Raw genomic sequence first — 22,846 nt, 5'->3', positions numbered from 1 at the left:
TCCCACTCTGTCTCTGGTAAATCCTCTCACCAGCCCCCTCACACCTCTGCTGTATACCCCAGGTCTTCTATGCAAAAATAAAATTTAAAAAAACATATATAATAAAAATAATAATTACATCTTACATCTTGCAGAACCATTAACCTGAAATCACAGAATCAAATCTCCTAAAGTTCTATCTTCCTTAACAAAAATGAAACAGATCATATTCTATTTTTAAAAGTGCCATTGTTATAGGACAGGGAGAGGGGCAGCCCAAACCCTGCAAACCTGCCTATTCTAAATGGGTTCTGCCATCCGCCGCATCAACACAAAAACATAGGAGACTTTAATGGGAAGGAACTTTAATAAAACTAGGAAACAATACAGGTAAGGCAAAGAATCTAGTTTCCAAATGAAGCACCCAAAGTTACCCGTCCCCTCATGGGTAAAAGCCCATCCAAATGGGATTGGCCCAGAGCAAGGGCCCCAAAGCCTGCCCACAAGTCTAAAGCATCTTCCAGTGGGGACCCACAGAAAAGGGCCAGAAACAACCAGACAAGCCCGGAAGGAAAAGAGCAAAATCAACATCAAGATAAAAGCTGCCATTGTCACCTCCCCACGGGTCTCACCCACATCTGTGTCACCCAGTCCACGACCAAAAGACAAGCGCAGTTTCTTCACGTGTCTCTAGGCTCCATGCGCCTCCTCCAGGTCTCCTGGCTCCATCCTGCTTCCTTCCTCAGTCTCTTCTGCAGCTTCTCCTCTTCCTGCTCAGCTCCACCCTCCCTTGGGTGGGGCAGGGAACCTCCCCCTTTCCTGGGGACCACCCTGTTACACCATTATTATTTTTAACCATAAATAGGGCTACAAGAACATGTAGAAGTCTCTTTCATATATAAGAGAAGTTTCCCGATTCTGACAGGGGCAACATCTGTATTTTGAGCACATGATGATGACTACCCAGCATGTTCACGTTGCTAGGCTAGTTCTATTATAAAACATGAAGCAAAGAAATATCAAAGATAACATTGAAAGTACAAATGGAAAACCAAATCTGGGGTCAAGGTCTTTTTTATGATTTTTCTTGAATGACAAAGAAATGTGGGGAAAAAGTGACCTCCTTGAGGAGAAAACAGATTAAGTATAGAGGGGTTTTCAAATATTGTAGTGTTTACTTGAATGTAAGTTTTAAGGGAGTAGTATATATGATCAATATTTAGCCTGTTAGGAAATATGTTGTTTAAATAAAAATGCTAAATAGAAAACTGTGAAGACAACTTGAATTTCAGATATTTAAAACTGACCATTTCTTCTACATTCATAAAATTAAATAATTTTAATTTCTAACATTTTCAAATCTGGATGTGAAGTTATAAAATTAGAACCACAGAAGATAAACTCCAATATCCCTTCAAGACATACTCATTTAAACCTTTCTAAAAAGAGAATAACTCAAAGGCCTCCTTCAGAAATTCATTCTAAAGGTTAAAAACATTCAGGAAAACTTCCCAGTACTTAGCATAAATCCCTCCTGAAGCTTGCTCTAAGTTGATTTCCTCTTCTTTTTCTTCAGGGAAGATGGAAAACAGCTGTTTAACATTCCCTTTCAGGCTACTTTTTCCTTCCTGCCAGGCCTATTCCCCCCAAGAGAGAAGAGTAAACATTGCAGGTGATTCCAAAATCCAGCTGGCCCATGCCTGATGACCCACAGGTTGGAGAGCTTAGTTCCATTCATACCTCCTAAAATGATGTCATTAAATTGCAAAGGCCCCAAGAAAAGTTCCCTACCAGGACCTGGGGAATTCTACAAATCCATCACTTATAGTCTGTTTTCAGCTAAATTTAAGCACCAAAAATAGTGCAGTTACAAGAAGAGAAGTTTACAACAGGACTGTAAAGAAGGTGAGCTGTATTGGCCCTCAGACCATATTGGTCTTCACTCCTCTTCTACCTTATGTGGTGGGTATAATACACACCATGGCAGAAAATATTTTTCAGCTGCAGATTGTTCCTAACTTACGATGTTTCAACCTTTGATTTTTCGACTTTGTGATGGTGGGAAAGAGATGACCACTCAGTAAAAAGTGAAGCTCTAATGTACCATACGTTCGGGGTATTCAGTACATTGATGATGGGTTTATCAGGATGTAACCACATAGTAAACTGAGGAGAATCTGTACTTAGTGATTTTTATTGTGCAATTCCACAGTTTCTTGTCAGTGAGCTAACTTGAAAAATGCAATAACCCTTTCAATCCTCCAATCTAAAGGATTACTCTAAACAAAAGTGTCAATTTGCTGTGTTATTCTTTTTTCTTTAAATGACTAAGTTCCACTAAATTCACAGCATAATCTTCAGATTATAGCATTTTACACCAAAATTTATATAACCAATCTAATGTTGCTAACTCCCACTTTAGGAATTGCTAACAAATATCCTCATATTTCTTGCAATAGCTATTAGGATCCAACAGTGAAGCCAGTATACTTCATCAATAAAAATATTATAGGCTCACAAGCTTGGTGAGCCCATTTCCTTTACAAATTCTTTTTAAGAGTTATGAAATGCTGACTCAACTTTGTTGTGGTATAACATCTGCGTGCATGAAATGCCTATTGCTTAGTAGCTAAGTTGGTTACAGGAGAGAAAAAGCAAATTCCTTGATTTAATCAACAGATGCACATTTACAGTTCTATGGCATCTGTGTCTGCAACGATTTTTTCAAATGGAAAGACTTAAGTGATAGTTTTTTAACTGACTGTAGACCTATTTGTTTTTCACTAAAAGAGCAAGTATGTTCATTTAAACACAAGTGGAATTTTACTATGACTATCCTGCTATTTTTCACACTAGCTAAGTAGAAAGGAGGCACTATTTATTCTATACATAATATCAAAATTTTGGGGGGCATGCAGACACATGCATTCAGTTGTAAACTCTCCCTGACCCTCTCTAGAACAAAGCAGATGTACACAACCTACAGTGGGTATGTCATTTATGCATAACTGAGAATTAACTTTATCTATGTCTACAGTATTTTTTTTTAAGATTTTTTTTTTTTTTTAGATTTATTTATTTATTTATACAAGCACTGGGCAAAGTCAGAAACGCGGGAGGGTGAGAGAATTCACCAGAGCCAGAGCAGGGAGCAGAACAGACAGACTGACGAAGTACACTGCTGAGGGGAGCAGTGGGCGGCAGGAGAGGTCTGCGCACCATGTGGGACCCTCACCCAGGGGATCGAATTGGTGCTGCAGAGGCTGCGGGCAGCTTTGCAACCCAGCGCTCAACCACTGAGCCACCCGGGAGGCCCTACAGTATTTTTTAAAGCAGGACTTTACTTACGGAATTGTTGCAACTATTCCCAAATACAAAATAGCAAAACAAGTCATGTTTATTATCACTATGTCTGTAACTACTATATATTACTGAAGAAGCAAGCTGTTCTTTCAGGAACTGTTTACGACATTATGACAATTACCAAGATCATTTTAACAGAGTTGAAACGAATAGAAGAAAATCCAATGCTAATACACATTAAAATTAATAGTGTTATTCTGTATTAAGGACTGAACAAACCACTCCATTCAAGAAATAAACACATGGCCTCAACAATCTTTTTTTCTCATTCCAAAATAAAATCACTCCCTTTTCTTCTTTGTGATCTCCAACAGACTCTCCTAAGCCTCTGCCTCCTACAGGTTTCTACTGTCCCTTGGCATTTGAAAGAGGATCTGAAATCCACACTTTCAACAGGCTGGAGCTTGCCTAGATTGGCAGAAGTAAGCAGCACAATTGGTAAAGAACCTAAAGACCTGAAGGCAGCTAATGAGAATGAAGTCTAGGGCTCTGCAGGAATGAGAAGAGGCCCTGAAATGGAATCTTTAGAGGACATGAGAAGAGATACAGGAAAGGAGAAGAGGGAACTGTAGGATGGGGCTCTAGAAATGGCCAGTGTACAGAAGCCTGGGAATCACACGAGCATTCTAGAGAGCTAACAGCTCATGGACAGTAACCAGTTGTAAAAGGGATAATAAAGTAGATCATGTAATAAGAAGTTGGAGTCATAAAGAAGAAAAGTAGAATTAAAGTGCAATTTAGGTTAATCTTATATTTAAGATAGGCCACTAATTGCTTCTGAAATGACAGACAAATCTCTTCATGGTATTTCCATTCCCACACACCAAAAATGAGGATAAGACACCTGTTCTCTACATCCCTTTGCATTTTCACTAAGCTAAAATATGAGAAAATTAGAATTCTTTGAAAAAAATCTTAAAATGCAAGCATTCATGTAGCTTTCGGGGAGTTTTCCTTTCCTTCAATTGTCAAAATGTGTATGAACTTGTAAAAGTTTATGAATCCCTAAAACCCTTCTTTCTCATTCACAATACCTTCTATTTCTCTTTGTCTGATTCTTTTATACAACATTCCACTATCAGGTAACCATACTACTCTTCTCTACATAATGAAGTTGTGAGACACTAAAGTGAGCTATGTCAGAATTTGGGACTTCAATTATTTATTAACACCTAAAGAATTTTTTTTAAATAAAAGCCATAATTATTTCAATTAAAAATATTCAGTAATGCAAAATTTAATTTTCAAAAGGAAATGTCCTATTAAAATTGGTTGGAGTTGGCAAGCCTTTTTGAAATTCATCCATTTCTAATTATTGCTATCACCAAATGGAAGTATGGATCACTGCTGCTGGAATCTGGGATTTTAATCTCCATTTCCCATTTTACCACTAATTCACTATATGAATTTCATGGGAAAATAACTTCTCTTTTCCATATTCTGGGCTTAGGTACTTGCCTAATACCCATTCTGGGCACTAGCTCTAGGTTTGGAGAGATTTACTGAGATTTCCAAACATCTGCTGGTAATTTGGTGCCCCCCCCAAAGAGTTTAATATTCAACAAATTACTCTAGGGGAAGATAATATAATTCCAAGATGAGAAAACCCTATGGTATTTAAAATAGTAATAACAACTGTCCTGTTTTCTGCTTGTCACATTCTTTCAGAACAGTTGCAGGTCATGGAATTGGGTCTTGCTCTTCAGAATAGTAAAAATCCAGACTCTCAGCAAATGGAATAACAGTATCCACTATAATGATGTTCCTCTACCACAGGCACCACATCTCCTCAAAGGTTCGCTACAAACACCTTTTTATTATTGGAGTGGCGGTGGAAGGGGCATAAGAAAGACAAGAATATTTAATGTATTTTAAACTCAAAAATACAAATGGTTAAGCATATTTAATATATGCTGCAACTAAAAAAAATGCTAGTCTTTTACTAGTTTCTTTGCCCCCTTTGAAAACAAAGATCACTGATATATTAAAACCCAAATTTAACCATCTTATCTTCCTTTATTCCTCAGTAATCATTTGTTCAAATCATAATACTGAGTGAGAATCATGTCCTTTCTTTGAAGTAACACAGTATATGATTCAAGATAAGTAGAAGTAAACACCCAAATATTGTATCAATAATAAATTAAGAAATGCATAAACAAATATTTTTGTTGCTTATCTACAGAAGGCATTTTCATTTATCATCATAAATATTTTTTCAGAGATTTAAAAAAATCTTTACAATGAGGCATTGGGAAATGCTGGGCAACATCAGTGAAGAACTTCACCTCATGGAGGACAACCAGGTTCTACCAACAGTTTGTGGACAGACCACAAATCTCACTGAAAACCTATAGTAGCTAATTTGTGGACTAATGTATACATATTTAAGTAGATGCACACACAAATATAAGACACTGTGATAGTCTTGATATCCTGTGTCAAACCTAGCTGGGGGCAGAGGAAAAGGCAGGGGTTTTCCCAGAACCAGGTCCCCAATCTGCTAGGGAGTAACTTTAAATAGTCTCTGCCCAGAACAGAGAGTTCACTAGATGATGGAGGCATCAAATCTACCCTCTCTTCCCCGTTTTAAGAGAACATATTTTACCTACACATTTCATTAAAAAGACTTATCTTACGGTGACTTTAAAAGAGTAGTAGGTGATAGACAAATATTCAGATAATCCCACATTTTAATTCTTCCACGGGCATTTTTCTAATTCCATTTTAGCAGTACCATCTGAATTTTCTATAAAACACAGCACATCAATATCGCCTTTCACAGAGTTTATCATTAATTGAGTATGTTATAAAAACAAGGAAAGGGAATGTTTGAAAGGTTAAATTGTACAAATTAACAAATACCGAATAAAGCACTGGGAAAAACTGTTTTTGAAACTATTTCTAAGTGAGAACGTCCCTTCTTAAATTTAATGTAACATTAAACCATGACTTTTGAAACCATGATTAACACACACACACACACACACACACCCCAAATCCTTTTAATAACTTTATTAGACGAAGGTCCCTGGATATTGTTATTCCTAACCTAAGGAATTCCAGGTAGATAAGGTTCTCCCCATGCTTTTATTCAATGTATTCGGTTTTAACCTTAATGCCAGGCGGCTTAAGAGGAGGCTGCTGCCCTAAATATGCGATGAAACCAAGAACATTCTCGGGTCACAAACTCAGCTCAGATTGCAGCCAAGACACTTCTCAAGTCAATGTGGCACTGCTTAGAGAGCTTCCCAGCCCGAGTCAAGTCCCCCACGGCCCTCCCTCCAGTCCCACAAGCAGGAGTGAAGTTTACCAACTATTTCTCCCAGCGTTGGCTGAGCCAAGCACCCCCAAAATCCAGCGTCTGGGGGAGGCTCGCCTTCCGCAGAGGTGGGCTTCCTGGGGCCGGATAAGCGCACGCGACCAACACTCCCAAAAAGCGGGGGAAGCAAGGAAAGGAGGGCGCAAGGCTGTGTCACCCAACTCGGCAGAGGGTAACCGGGGTCCCGCGGGCCGTCCAGGAAATCTTGGTTGGGCCGATGCATCGAAGAGATCTTCGGGTCCTTACGACGCGCCGTTGTTCAAGGACTGGGAAGGGGCTAAAAGTTGGCCGGGGGCTGTCCCGCCATCGAGGAGCCCACGGCTCTGGCTTCAAGCCTCGTGCGCCCTCCAGGAGCCCAAGCGAGCCGGGCCCGGGCGCAAGGCGCTTGGCGCCCAGAGGTGGACGTGGCTCTCCTCCTCCAGCGCGCGCTGGGCCAGACTTGCCCGCGACCAGCCAACCCCGCCAAGCACCAGCCCCAGGCTCCCAAAGAAAGCTGCACCGTGCGGGGCCCCGAGCAGCGACCGCCGCGCGCCCCCGCCCGCCACTCGCGCGCCCCTCTGCTCACCGCTCCCCGCCGCGGCTTCGTCCTTTCGAGCGTCGCCTCCCCGGCCACGGCCCAGGATCGGGAGTCCCTGCCCGGCCCCCCTCACTCCAGGGCGCCCGGGCCCCTGGCGCCCTCGGAGCCGAGTCTTCAAGGCGCCCGCCGCGCCATGGGTGCGGGTGGGCGCCGCGCCACGGGATGCGCCGCTGCAGCCTCCGCGGCGCTACTGCCAGCCGGGCCGGCGCGGGTGGGTGGGGTGTGGGCGAAAAAGGAGGGCGGGGCGCGGCGGGCGCTGAGGCTCCGCTGGAGGGAGGAGGAAACCGCAACGTCACCAGAGCCCGGGGCAGAGAGGATGGGAGGGGTGACCGGGGACCCTCTCCCGCGGCCCGATCCGGACTTCGGTCCCGCCCCGCTTTCTCCGGTTCCTCTCCCGGGACGTGCGACTCAGAGCTGCGCTTGGCCTTCCCCTCTACTCGGGCCCCAGCTCCACGCAACCCTGGCCTGCCAGGCCTTTTTGACTCCAACTTGCTCTAGTTTCTAGTGACCCCCGCAGGCGTCGGGTTCGACTCTAATTGCATCCAACCCAAAGATACTTTGGAGGACGGGGAGGAGCTGATGCTTCCATCCAGTCGGAGGAGAGGAAAGCTAGAAAAACTGTTCAGAACGTTACTACTACTGAGGCTGTTGACCACTCCCCTTGCGTTCTCCAAAACAGTTACTACTCCTTTTCTCCTGCGTTGTTTTACACTCTTCTCAGAGAGAAGGGAGGCCATCGCCTATTTAGAAGCAGTTCTCTCTTTAACTGTACTAAAGAAATAAAGCAAATCCAAGAGAAGCGATCCTGCAAACTGAACGGATGTTAATCATCAAAGGTAGAACGTTTTTGATATATGCGGTCACAAGAGAAAATTTTATTTACTGTCTCCTAGAACTGGGTAGGTGGGGGATGAGGCAGAACCCTCATCCATCTGCGTTCTTAAACCTCATCCTAATATTTATAGCTCTCTGTTTCCTCCACTCTCAGCGCAGCCACAGCCACTGCTCACAACCTGTCCAACCTGGTTAGGAAGGTGTCACGTAAGACTAAAGCCATACCGCAGGGCTAACTTCTTCCTCGGTATTAAGTATGTAATTAACTGGCCCAGAAGTAACGGATGTTGACCCTTTCATTAAATTGGAGATGTTTTACTTGACAACAGTATTTTTCTCCATGTTTGCTTCACAGTGCTTTGATCCTAAAAGGCCACCTTCGTCCATTTTCCCTGTTCTCAGAGATTCTTAAAACCTACAGAGGCGTTTCCTGTCAGGCTACACTAGGGAAAAAAATGTGGATGTCTACTTTGATGCTTCTCTTTTTCAGAAACTGATTTGAACAGAGATTTCTTAGAAACATAAAAAAAAGGGCTTTTCCTCAATTTTTTTAACGTTCTCAGGTGAACCACTAATTTGCATAAACTTCCAGCTATTTTAGGGATGGCCTTGAAAGAGAAGACAAGGAACTCTAAAAGTTAGAACTAGCTTTAATCTGTTTTAAATCCTTATTTTTCAATTTACTACTGGGGGTCTTGGAACACTAACTTTAGAGCTTCAGATTCTTTATAATGTAGAGATATAATATTTCATTCAGCAGTGATGGAGAAAATATAACAAAAATAGATAATATTTGAGAGCTACTACATGCCAGACACAAAGACAAGGAATTTATATGTATTTGTTCAATTATTAGAATAATAGTTAATTTCAATTTATCTTCTCAAATCTGAAAGAGACCTCAGAAAAAGTTCCCGTTTGAATATTTAACCGCCTAATAAAGTGATTCTCCAAACTAGAACATTGAATCAGTGGAGAGGCTTTGACAAAATATTTTTTTAATGGGAGGTCCCACATAAGACCAATAAACAGAATCTCGGGCTACGATCTAATTATCAGCACTGTCAAATCTCTTCCCAGATGATCATAATGTGCAGCCAGAATTGAGAAGTCTTCAAGGAGATAATACTCACTGTCATTTGTTCCCTTTGATCCCAGTTTTGTCTTGGATTGAAATGGAAATCTGCACTGGTCAAGATCTACCTCTCAAAAAGGGCCCACCATATAGTAAGCCTCAAAGATCTCAAAGGCCTGCCCTTTGGAGCCGGCCAGGATGATTCTAGTATTGATACCACAGCAGAGAGCTTCCAATTGCCTGGGTATCTACCAACTCCATCAGCTTTTCCTCTTCCTTTCTAAAAGTTCTTTGGGAAGGTAGTTTACTTTGCCATCATTTCTCTCAAAATTTGACCCCAAGAATTTAATTATGGCTCATCCCAATAACATAAAGTAATAAGATATTTAGACTTTCTTCTAATTACTGTTTTTTCCCAAGTATATCCTAGGAACTATTGTGGCAGTAATATTACTATTGATTCCTATATCAAAGTCTTTTTCAACACTGCTGCAAAATACACCTTCCCAACCTACACTCATGATAGTTTGTCTTCAGCACTTAACACATGACTGTTTTATTGTGTTAGGCCAGCCCTTCTTTGTCTTGACTTAATAGATATCATCCATATAACTGAGTAATTCTACCTCCCAATTTTATATATTTTTGCAAATTCCATTTGTATGCCATGTCATTATTAATTCTTCTTTCTACTGCCAATGGACACTGCATTATCAAATTGATGGTGAACATTCTCATCAATTGAAAACCCACATATTACTTGTCATATTTTCTTCCCTTGTCCCAGAGCGTCTGCTAACATATATGGGAATATGGCACTTTGTAGAAATTAGAAAAAGTTTGGCCATCCTTACCCAGGCTGAGGGTTAGGGTAAAAAAAAAGTGACTCTTCCTCCCTGATAGAGCCCTAAACAGCAGATGTGCTTTGTCCATTCAATGTCCTTGCTGTAGCAACATTGTTAAAAAAAGGGAAATGACTACTTAGAGAACTGTTAACTACTGAATTTTTTCTTCCTTTCCTAAGTGCTTAGCTACTATTTTAATAATGATATATTAATTTTACTAAGAATCTGCAAAAAAATCCCTTGTGTTGGTTTCAGGAATCAAGCACTTCCTTTTTTTTTTTTTTTAAGCTAGAATTCCATTTGTCCCTCTCCAATCTTTTGGTGTTCATCCCCTTCTGTGCTAATTCTAGATGAAAGGGCTTATTTGTAAACTCCCCTTGCTAAGATATAATTTCTCCAGGCAAGAGAAGCTAAACTTTGGAGAGCTAGATTACTTTCTAACAAATTCTTCCCCTAGTTTTCAGTTTACTCTTATGAAATTCACGTCACTCTTTTCTCTTTTAGTATAATGGTTTCTTTTTTTAATGATGACAATAAAAAGGGAATTCATTCTGATTTAGCCATCATTCCCAAGCAGGGCATCCCTTTATGTTCTTCTGGTCAGAACAAAACAAACAAACAAAATAGGTGTTTTGTTGGCTTTTTCCAGTTTATTCTTGACTCTAGCCTAATGAGCCCCAACCTATAAGACTGCTACAGGCATATGGTTTCTGTTCTATACTTCTAAATTTGCCCTTTAGGCTTTACTAACCTAGCAGCTATTCCATGACTATACAATAGCTTCAATCCTTGACATGCATTTTCATTTTCCTCTTCAGGCCAAAATTAGTCTATTTGTAGAATTGACTTATCCAGTACCTAGAATCTTCATCCTTGCAATCATTTTGGTTTACTCAAACTTTATTTCTCTGTATTTGTCCTTAGTAATAATCTTCTTCAGCTTCCCCTTCTACTTCTGGGCATGCAGCCCTGCCCAGACATCCACCACTTCCCTTAGGTCTGCTTCTCCCAACTTTTCCTCCCTTACCTAGACTGCCACTGCTTTATCTCCAGATGACTCAAGCTCCCGTAGCTTGGTTTTTATCATTAAAACAAAGGAAATATTTACTACCTACATTCTCCCCCATAATTGAGTTGTGCCCCCCTTCACCACCAAACACAACTTAAGACACAAATTAAGAATATGTAATTTTTCTCCAGGTACATATTTCCTAGCCTCACAACGTTCATGAAGTATGCCACACACTTTCCACATGTAGGGTGTTGTCAGCATTATTATTCTCATGTGACTGATGAGGAACAGAGACTCAGAAAGTTGAAGTGAATTTCCCAAAGTATAAATGGTTCACACCAGATATGATTACACTTTCTTACAGGAAATCTAGGCCCTTCCCACTAAACCACTTTGCCTATGCTAACTTTTCTTGTCTAATGCCCCACTTAACAGTTTGTGTCCTGCTTTCTGGTGAAAGTTGTTCTCCATTCTCAATTGATTTTTGAAATGGATACTTTTAATATTATCTCCTGATTTATTTTAGTCTGCGTACTGCATCCCATATGCCTACCAAATTACAGCACTGGTCTCTGGAATTTCAAAAATGATTATTGATATTTGCCAATGAATGAAACTAGAAGTTTATTCTTTTCTTTGAAGGCACAGAATGAACCAAAAGGAATTTAAGCATTAATAATTTTTTTTTAGAGAAAGAAAAAAGTTTATTAAGGAGAAAAGGAACAGAAATAAAGTCAATAATTTTTCTTAAAGAGGGCTTTTGATAACTATAAAGACCTGTGGTCATCACTGAGGGATTTAGAAAATAAATGTTTTATTGATACTTGATTTAATTTGGTGATTCCCTATAATAGGTGCTTGGATAGCATTTAATTCTCCTATTTTTCACCAAACTAACTTCTTCCAGGAAAGTTAATTATACAAGAAGGATAATGCTACATAGCAGCATTTCTGTTCGGATAAATAGGCAGTTATATATAATGGTGATTACTATTATGATCAGTCACATAAAAACACACATAAACATGTGATCAGTCACGAAACATACTGCAACAAATAGCAACTGTTAAATGGACATGGAAGACAAACTACAGCAATCTTAGACTGTAGTACAGTGGAAAAGTCACCTAAAGTAAATCTGCCTGAGTTAAATTTTAATGTTTCGGAATATGAATAGGTGAATACTGGAAATTGAGAGTGCTGGATTCTAGGGTAAGGCTTTTAAATACCAGCAGAGTAAAATAAAATACTTTTCCCCCCCATAACTTTAGAAAATTCAACAATAACATGGATGATAACTTGGGTAAATCACTTAACCTCTTTGAGTCTCAATGTCCTTAGCCATAAGCTGAAAAAACTGACCTTAGTCAGTGGTTCTAAATCCTAATTATACATTAGAATTATTCAGGAAATGTTAAAAAAATTAATACTGTCTTGCACTATTCCCAGACAAATTAAATCACACTTTCTGGGAGATGTGACCTAAGCGAATAGAACACCAAATGTAGTCCGTAGCCCCCCAACATCAGTATTACTTGGTATGCCAGTGAGCTCAGGCTGCCACAACAAAATATCAGAGTGGATAACTTAAACAACAGAAATTTTTTTCTCACAGTTCTGGAAGATGAAAAGTCTAAGATCAAGGTTTCTGGTGAGAGCTGTCTTCCTGTCTTCTTGCTTTATCATCAGGTCTCGTCCTCTTCTCATAAAACCACCTGTTCTCTCAGATTATAACTCCACCCTTATGACCTCATGTGACCTTAATTACCTCCTAAAAGTCTTCTCTCCAAATACTGTCACATGGGGGGGAAGGTGAATAGGGCTTCAACAGATGAATTGCGGGGGCAGGACAGTCAGTCCCAATTCAGGCTATAACACTTCGGATTTTCATATATTCAATCCTAAGACTAGGTCTGTTGAATTAGAGTCTGCAAAATAAGCACCAGGTAGCCATAATTTAACAAACTACAGCTGATTCTTATACACAGTCAGGTTTAGGATTATTGACATCAGCCACTTGCTCCTATAGTACACTGCACATTTGAATCAACTAGGGGGTTTTTAAATTCTTATGCCCTACACCAAATCTCAGAGATTTTGATTTGTTACAGGATGCTCACTCCAAACAAGTTTTGAAATGCTTCAGGTAAATCCAACCTGAGAACCCTGGTGTAGGAGATCTCTAAAGGTCTTTCAATCCTAAAATGGTATGCATTTTAATATAATAACGTGTAATATATATAATCTAGATAACATACATCACAAAAGCTCTTTCCATTTTGTGACTTTAAATTCAACATATATTTGTTAGTCCCTTTTCATTAATTATTTGGTGATATGTTAAACAGGAATTTTTCTTGAGATGTTGCTTTGATAGTATATTTGCTACATATATAGTCCTTTATGCTTCATAAAAATTAAAGGTCAGTGTCTTTCCACTTTATAAGACTAAACAAGGGTTTGAATAGTAGCCAGATGCTTATGTGATATTTTAAATGAATCTTAAGAATTTAGAGTCTAGGGTTAAGTCCAAAAAATGAAGAAATCTAATATGATTATTTTATAAATCTTGAAAAAGACCATTCAACTTTATTTTTTTTTTAAAGATCTATTTATTTATTTATTTATTTATTTGTTATTTATTTATTTGTTTGTTTGTTTGTTTATTTATACAAGCACTGGGTACAGTCAGAAGCACGGGAGGGTGAGAGAATTCACCAGAGCCAGAGCCGGGAGCAGAGCAGGCAGAAGGACTGAAGTACACTGCTGAGGGGAGCAGCGGGCGGCAGGAGAGGTCTGCATGCCATGTGAGACCCTCTTCCGGTGGCTGGGGAGCAGCCGGGGATTGAACCGGTGCTGCAGAGGCTGCGGGCAGCTTCGCAACTCAGCGCTCAACCTCTGCGCCACCGGGGAGGCCCAAGACCATTCAACTTTAAATAAAGGAACTATGAGTATTTCTTGGTACTGAAACATATTCAGGGTTACATAATTTAAAAATCTCTTTTGAAGAGACAATAACAAAAACAAAGAGAAACCCCACTGACTGGGAGAACATTTTTGCACCCAACACTAATGATAAGGGACTGATCACAAAAATCTGCAAAGAGCTGATGAGACTCAGCACAAACAAACAAAATAATCCAGTCAAAAAATGGGCACAAGAGCTAAAAAGAAACTTCTCTGAAGAGGAAATGCAAATGGCCAACAGGCATATGAAAAAATGTTCAACATCACTTGTAATCAGGGAAATGCAAATCAAAACTACAATGAGATACCATCTTACACCTGTGAGAATGGCACATATTAAAAAAACTAGCAACAACAAATGTTGGCGAGGATGTGGAGAAAAAGGAACTCTCCTGCACTGTTGGTGGGAGTGCAAACTGGTCCAACCACTATGGAGAGCTGTGTGGAGATTTCTGGACCTACTAAATATAGAGCTTCCATATGATCCAGCAATTCCACTCCTAGGTATTTACCCAAAGGACACAGAAACATCAATTCCAAAGAGCACCTGCACCCCTATGTTTACAGCAGCACTATTTACAATAGCTAAGCTTTGGAAACAACCCAAATGCCCAAAAATAGATGACTGGATCAAGAAGATGTGGTCCATATACACCATGGAATATTACTCAGCATTCAAAAAAGATAAACACATGCAATTTGCAGCAACATGGATGGCGCTGGAAGGGATCATGCTCAGCGAAATAAGCCAAAAAGAAAAAGAAAAATACCGGATGGTCTCACTCATAGCAGGAATCTAGAAAACTTAAATAAGGGACCAGGAAAAAGAATAACTATAAGAAAGAAAATATCAAAATCAACAAACAACTATGAACAGGAGACACTCTATGAGGGGTGGGGTTGGGGAGGGGAGGGATTGGGGTCAAAATAAGGGGATTGCAATTGTATGGGAAATATAAAAATAAAATTTATTTAAAAAATAAAAAAATTAAAAATTAAAAAAAATTTCTTTTGATACCACAATACACGTGGTTCTACAATAAAAAATTATTGATGCCATTTCCCTCAAAATTTGCAATAATATTGTAGGAAAAGTTACATTTAAAATTATCTCAAATCATTAGAACTCTTGCCTGTGAATTTAATAATTCAATAATGTCAGCACAAAAGTTACTATATAAAAGTAGAAAACTCAACCCTCTGATATTTTTTTCTTTTCTTTCCCAGGCAAACAAATCATTCAAAAATTTCAAACTCCAGAGAGAAAAAGTAACCAGTGATTCAAAACTATCGTCTTAATAGTACTGGATTTCAAAAGGAAAGTTACTAAGAATGGTATTTGAACACTTGGCTTAATGAGAATTTTGTTCTGATGAGGCCAAGGTGGCAACATTTCCAAACAAATGGAGATGTGAAAAATCCATAGTAATGGTCATAAAGTCACTGGGGGTTAATGTCAAATTGGTACATCTACTATCAATCTATGTGCTATTGAAAGAGGGCTATTAGGGTCACTTTTGTTTACAAGATCTTCAAAAACTAGCTTTCACATATTCTCCTCATTTTTCAATAAGTAAACGCAGAAATTACAACTGAAATATTAGAGTACATGTCAAACTGTGATTTACTTACTGATTGTGAACACAGGACAATATTCCTTCCCCATAAGCAAGTTTATAAGTAAAACATAAAGGTGAGGAATTGTTTGAAAACAATGTTGCCATATGAATTGTGCTTTTATTGGATGCTACTGAGTATGGCTTAGAAATTTAACCTAAGGGATCTTGCCTCACAAGTCAACAGACAACATTTTTATGAGAAAAGCAAGCTATGTCAACACTTAGAACCACAGCTGAACTAAGATTAACAAATGCTTGAAGAATAAAGAAAGTATTATGGAATTCTGATTTGTAATAATATTGCAAAACTCCCAGCTGTTTCCACTTAACAAAATCACCTGTCATAAATACTGTGGTGACATGAAAGCTCTGCTTTGCAGCATTTCTATTCTCAGTGTGAAAGAATAGCTCTAACTTTAGTATGTCTCTGATCTGCCAGATGTCATTTTCTGAAATTTAAACTGAGCCAAGAATCTTCTGAAGTTCACTAATATTAAAATGGTATTTGCTGCATATAGAAATATTGCAGTTGAACTAAAAATACAAATAGGAAGAAAGGTGTGTTTAAATTGGATCATGATGGCTGGCACAAAATTCTAATTGTTATAAAATAATGACTATTGTTAAATTGCACTTTATTACAAAAAAGCTAGACAAAATATTTTAGTGAAGAAGTTGCTAAAATACTTCTGCAAGCATAAATTTCGGGGGAGTTTTGGAAACAAAAAAAGGTCAGCTTTCTGTCAGAACTGTATTTATTTTCTTAGTTGAGAAATATATAAGAAAGTCCTATTTGTCAGTTTTGCCAGGAACTAATGGCAAAATATGTCAGTGTCTTCTTTACTCCAATCAGCAGAAGAATTCTAATGAAAGGTGAATCCAAAATTTATTTTGACCTCCATCTTTGTAGGTAATTTTTGTTGCTTTGATACTGAGATGACACATGACAGCTCAATTATTCTGGATTGACAATTTTAGAACATTTGCTCAGATTCTACATCCTGAGAGGATGTTTGAAGTGCCAGAAATTTATAGGGAGGGGATTGTATCGGCAGGAATGGGCATAGGGCAGGATCTCTATGACCCGAGCAGACGGGTAAAGGAGTAAGTCCTGGAGACCTCAGTGGCTTTTTCAGGCTTTTATTGGGATTTACCAGGTACACAGCAGGCAGGGGTATGGGGAGGGCGGGAAGCTGGCCGGCCTCCCAGCCCCCAGCAAGTTTTCACTCTTTCTGGGCTCTCCAGCATTCTCTCATGGTCTCTGCTTGTCTTTCAATCTCTCTTTTGCTCTCATTCTCCCTGCTTCTCTGCTCTCCTCATGGTTCTGCTGGCATCCCCTGATGCCACTGCCCTTATAAGCTCAGTCTCTCAGCCCAGGTGTACCCACTCTTGTATGCCCACACCCCACTCCAGGTGCCCGCCATCAGGCATGCATTCAGGACCACAGGGATCCATCATCAATCCTAATGGCAGGAAGGCAGACAAGCCTGATACTTTTTATTTACCCTACAGGGATATTTTTCATGATGCCACTGCCTTTAGAAATTAGGTTCAGCTTTATATACCACAATAATGTTTTCACCTCAAATTTCTGTTACTGGTTTTTTGTTCCTGTTGCTCAGAAGTATAAACAAGTTCCATTGGCTATTTACCTCTGACTACACATGTGAGATATGATCCTTGAAAGACAGTGTTTGAACAAGTGCCTGAATTCTACATATCTCTTTCACCTAATGAACTGCTCATAGTCAGTGTCAACCAAGGCAAGACTATGAAGGGCTGACATTCTACCTACCTATTCTGTTAGATGGCATCAGTGAGAAGGAGCAAGTCAGGTTCTGCCAAGAGAGCTCTGATCCATCCAGACAGAAGGCTCTGATAGTTTCTCTACATGTCTTGAAGATTTAGTATCACCCCCCCCCACCCTTTTTAATGTCTCTGCTCAGTTTTAAAAGGAAAAAATGAGAGGGAAGTTGCAGGAGTGGGAAGCTGTGAAAGAAAGAGCACTACAAATGCAAATTTACAGGACGTGTTCCCTCTTTAGTCTGCCAAGAAATCATAAGAATTGTTATATAGTCTAACAATCTATTTCTGACAGCTTCCTTTAGGTGTATATATTTTAAATTAAAATCTTATATGCATAGATGATAGACTTTAGATGGATGGATAGTTGCTATATATGTATAGATATAGATAGATGTATATATATAAAACAAAGTTTTAGAAACCAATGTTTATGTTTTATTTTAGACTATTTCTTTTTTTAATTTTTATTTATTTTTTGCTTAGAAAAACTGGGATGTAGGCCAGAGGTGCAGGGGCTGGGGGTGGGGTGAGAGGATTCACCAGAGACAGAGTGAGACAGAATGGGGAACAGAACAGGCGGGTTCACTGAAATTTACTGCTAAGGGGAGCAGTGGGCAAGACAGGAGAGCTCTGCTGTGCCATATGTAGGGTAGCTCCAAGGCCAAGGATCGAACTCAGGTTATAGAGGTAATAGCACTGAACTCAACCTCTAGGCCCCATTAGTCTATTTCATTTTTAAAATACAGATTTTAATTCACTAACTAGACTTCAAGACCAAGTAATGGACTGCAACTTGTAGCTTAAAAATACTGCACTAGGGTTATTATGTTTGTGTAGAAAGACATTCTTCTTTCTTGGCTATTCAAGGTCTGTTGTTCATGTTTACTTTCAAAGTTTAAGAGTTTAGACCTCTAATAAATATGAAACTAAAATAGTTGTTTCTGCATTCTTTCTAACCTAAGTCATACATGTGACTGATAAACACATAAAACGATACCTTGATGCTCTACATCAACCAGAAGTAGAGACAGCTTTGCTTAAAAACAAACTGCCTGTGGTATTTAGAAGCTTACTTATACTGGCAGGAAAAGGAAACAGTAGTCAATAAGTTTTAAAGCAATACACTATTTTCAAGATTATCTCAAAGATCACATAGATTTTTTTAACAGGAAGATCATGTGTTTATGAAGGACACCAAGAAATGTTGCAGTTGTTAGAGTCGTAATAGGAGTTCCCCACAGCCTAGAGGACATCAGTGTGTCAACAAGAACGTCCACCTGGGTGATCTTGAGTTCCCAGCTATTGCCATTGGAAGGATACTTCTAATGACAGCACTTACCAGACCTGTCCACAATATTTCCTCATAACCTCATCTCAGGTTTTTTAATAGCTAAAGAATAGCTCTTCCCTTCAACAAAGCTAGAGACATTTAAAAATTCTTCTCACCTTCTTTACTTATGTTTGTGGTATATATACCAGCATAGACTGCAATTTGCTGTTATTACTGTGATCACTAACCATGTCTCCTACTGATCATTTATTTTTCACAGAGTGAATATCTCCATGTTTAGAAAGAATCAGCAGCAGTGTAAAATACCCATTAAGCATGAGGGGAAGAGAACCATGATTAGAAAATGTTGCTTTGGAGACAAAGACAACTTCCCTGTTCTCTGCCAGCACTGAGGAATCAATTAGATAGTAAAGGACTGAGTTTGGAAAGCATTTGATGATCTAGTCCTATGAAATCCTAACAGCAGATTAATTCACGTATCTTTAATTGTTTGGGGCATTTTAATTCATCAGTGACTTAAATTAATCCCTTTCTAAAAAGTCTATATTTAACAGTTCAGCTTAAAACTAAGGGATCCAGGAAGACAGATATCAAAATGAAAGACACCAGTCAAGCATTCCTCTGCATTTTCACTGACTTTAACACACACGCACAAATGGATTTTCATGCGTTTTGACCTGTACATACATGAATCTCAACAGACTTGGAATCATCCTGCAAAGCAGGTCCCTGGAATGCACCTTTCAGAGCAGCAAATATCTCCTGTGCATGTGTGTGTGTGTCGGGCAAGGGGGTGGATTCTATAAATATTTTGGATACTACCAATAATACTATTTTCTTAAAATCCTCAAATAGTTTATTAAAGGATGAGAGAGGAGGAAAAATATTTTTCAGCTTAAAAAAAAAATCTTATATAAGCCAAGCTCTGCTGATGCCATGTGAAAAATAACTTGTTTTTATGGCTAAAGGGCAGGAGTCAGGGAGTGGCTCACCACCACCCATCAGCACTTGATCCTTTTGAAGACTGAATTAGTGCTAGAGAAGGGAGGAGAATATAGCAAACTGGGGGATGGGGCTGGGGTGAAGGTGGGGGAGTGAGGGGATGGCATTGTTAATGAGTTTCTAAGGTTAACATTTCTCAATTAGCTAGGAAGCTTTTTTTTAATGCTTTGGTAAGATACCAAGACTTCACTAAACCCACAGCTCCATGTAGACTCAAAACTAGCAATTAATGTAAGATAGTTTTAAGTGGAGACTTTGACTTAAGGCCCAAGCATGGCTCTTTAGCAATGAATATTGGAAGCAAAGCAGAGCATAGGCTGTAGCAGGGACTGAAAGTGATGAGCCTTTCTATGTCCTAACATTGCAAGAATTCTGAAATATTCAGGTGGCTCCTGCAGCCAAACACAGCAACATGGGAGGAAGAGCTAGAGCCACTAATTCAGATGACACCAATCAGTCTCTTTGCCCACCTTGTAACAATTTATGAATTGAGGGCCTCCCGGGTGGTACAGCAGTTGAGCGCTGGGTTGTGAGGCTGTCCACAGCCTCTGCAGCGCCGGTTCCATCCCCGGCTGCTCCCCTGCCATCGAGCATGGTGTGCAGACCTCTCCTGCCGCCCACTGCTCCTCTCAGCTGTGTACTTCGGTCCTTCTGCCTGCTCTGCTCCCCGCTCTGGCTCTGGTGAATTCTCTCACCCTCCCGCGCTTCTGACTGTACCCAGTGCCTGTATAAATAAATAAATAAATAAATAAATCTTTTTAAAAAAATTAAAATTAAAAAATAAAAAAATAAACAATTTATGAATTGAGAGGGTTGTATCATATACAAAATTCCTTTAACTTTAGAATTTATGGCTCAAAATTCCTAAGTGGTAGAACAGATGCCTTCTAGATCAGCAAGTACTGTTCAATAGAAATATAAGCCACATGTGTAAGTTTAAATATTGAGTATGTGTTAAAATATGTTTTAAAAAACAAGTAAAATAAGGTTTTATAATATTTTTATTTAACCCAATATATCCAAATGTTGTCATTTCAACAAGTCTTTAGAATATCAAGAGGCCACACACAAGTCAATTGCTCAATAGTTACATGTTGCTAGTGGCTCCCATCCACCATATTGGAAAGCAGAGTTCTAGGTAATAAAGTTCACAGGATGAATGAAGGGGAAGCTATGTTCTATTTGACTCTCTGGGGTATGATTCCAAAGCCTGGCTATTCAACAAAATTATTGGATTTAAAAAATTTTTAAAATTTAAAAAATTATTCCTGAGCTCACTCCGTTCTTTGGGCATGGCTCATATCTTGGAAAATCTCACTAGATAAATCTGATATACAGTTAGTTCATTGACCAGCCACTAGGAAAGTCTTGAAGACCTCCCCCATTGACCTGAGGCTCCCTGTGTTTCAGAGATGGGTGGAATAAGAGAAGCAATGTCACATGGTTAGCATCCTCTCCAGAGACTCTCCAGATATTTATCAAGAAAACTACCTTCTATGTTGGCTGTAAGATTTCAACACCAGTCCTGAAAAAATAAGATGCTTTCGGTTTTTGAAGGAAATTTAACATTTTCAAGTTAAAATATATTAAATAACAGTTAAGTTGATGTTGCAAAACAAAGGAAGTCATATTCCACTTTGCCAGGACGTGTCCGCCTGGTGACTACAGCAGCAGCTGTAGTTACAGATCTAAACTTGAGCCTGTGGAAAGTTTGCAAAAATGCTGGTTGCCCTCAATCTGGGATGAGTTCTCACCTCAGATGTCCTCTATTGAATAGTACCAGATGAGTTGAGAAAACTTGTCAAGGAAAAGAATTCCATAAAACTTTTATTTTATTACAATTATAAACCAGAGACATACTGCAGGGGAGGAGGAGGAAGAGGGATCAGAGGGAGGTAGGGAGGGGCACAGGGGACTGTGGTGATGGTGCACAGGTGCATTGGGAAAGGAAATTCTCTGGGGACTCAACCTGAGTGGGGGGAAGTAAATATTGTTTTAAAAAAAAAAACAACTTATTTTATTGACATAAAAAAATAGGTATATGATTAAAAGTCTCTGCCCTAGACTTCCAAAATCATTTCATATGTACAAGGGGATTTTTTTTTAGAAACATAAATTGAAATCAGGATGTATAAGCCCCAGCCAATATTATCCCAAAGGGAAAAGAAAATGTTCTCAAATGTAGATGAGGGGATTTGTGCCCCAACTTGACCAGGAGGCTTGAAAGTTATAAAACAATAGGTGTGATCAAAGTGGAGATGGAGAAGACCCCAGCCTCTATTCCCCCAAAAATTCAACCATGAAGAAAAACAGCTCTGGACAAGCTCGGGGGTCCATTTAAGAAACTTTAGCAACACAGTAGAACACAAAACCTGAAAATAACTGCACAAGAGAAGAAAGAGAGCTTTATTTTGCCTGCCTCATCCCATCCCCCTAGCTAGCATTGCTCAGCAACAGAAGGGAACTTCCCAGCTAGAAGAGTTGTCCTCACCAGGCAAGGAACACAGTGAGAGATTAGCTTATCCAGCCCCTTGGGACACTATACAAAGATCTGCAGTTTCACCCCACCCAACCAGCAATGTTGAGACACAGAGAGTCAGCAACAAGGAAGAAATGGAGGAGCGACCAATAGCAGCCTTGCAGCAGGAGCCACTGCAGTTTACAGTGAACTAATCTGCAGACACACCCAGCAGATCTTGCCACCAAAGAAACTAATGACTAGCACCGTCACCTCAGATCCCTGTACATTCACCATCTTGTACCCCACCAGCAACCTGAGTCCCTCCCAAATCCCTCACTGGCCTCCCTCACCAGAGCCCATAAACTGCACTAGCAGCCAACCTAGGCCTCTGCAGTTGCACAAGTACAAGACAACAGTATCAGTTCCCCTAGCCCATCCCACCACCGTGCACGGTGGCTAGTCTCTCGTTGCACACTTGAATCCACTGGCCTGATACCTGTCACCAGCCTCTGTGGCAGTATACCCATGCAGGAAGAGACTATGTAGCCACAGAAGAGCACACCTACAGCAAGAGCTGCTTTGTCTGCTAGTGGGCCGGGATCAGGTCCTGCCTCCTGCCACTGTGGTGTATTGTTGCACTCATCTGTAGGTAATCCTCCAGCAGTGTACCGCACACTCCCAGCCTGACCCCCG

At 39.7% G+C, this 22,846-nt stretch overlaps 1 protein-coding gene across 3 annotated transcripts in view; it reads right to left on the bottom strand.

Annotated features, from left to right (window-relative positions):
• LOC119252807 (dermatan-sulfate epimerase) overlaps positions 1 to 22,846 on the bottom strand; it is a 116,516-nt gene that overhangs the window by 55,135 nt on the left and 38,535 nt on the right. Inside the window, exon 1 of one of the 3 annotated variants that reach the window (XM_037520268.1) lies at positions 7,230 to 7,345. The exons of the other annotated variants lie outside the window; for them this stretch is intronic. The gene's annotated coding sequence lies outside the window, so the exon portion shown is untranslated. Of the gene's footprint in view, positions 1 to 7,229; positions 7,346 to 22,846 lie in introns of those variants that run through there. 3 annotated transcript variants of the gene reach the window in all.

The sequence above is a fragment of the Talpa occidentalis genome, unplaced genomic scaffold (assembly GCF_014898055.3).
Source record: "Talpa occidentalis isolate TD23 unplaced genomic scaffold, MPIMG_talOcc4v2.1 talOcc4.2, whole genome shotgun sequence".
Taxonomy (NCBI): domain Eukaryota; kingdom Metazoa; phylum Chordata; class Mammalia; order Eulipotyphla; family Talpidae; genus Talpa; species Talpa occidentalis.
The sequence above is the reverse complement of the archived record's forward strand: the minus strand, read 5'-3'. Positions and strand labels throughout refer to the sequence as shown.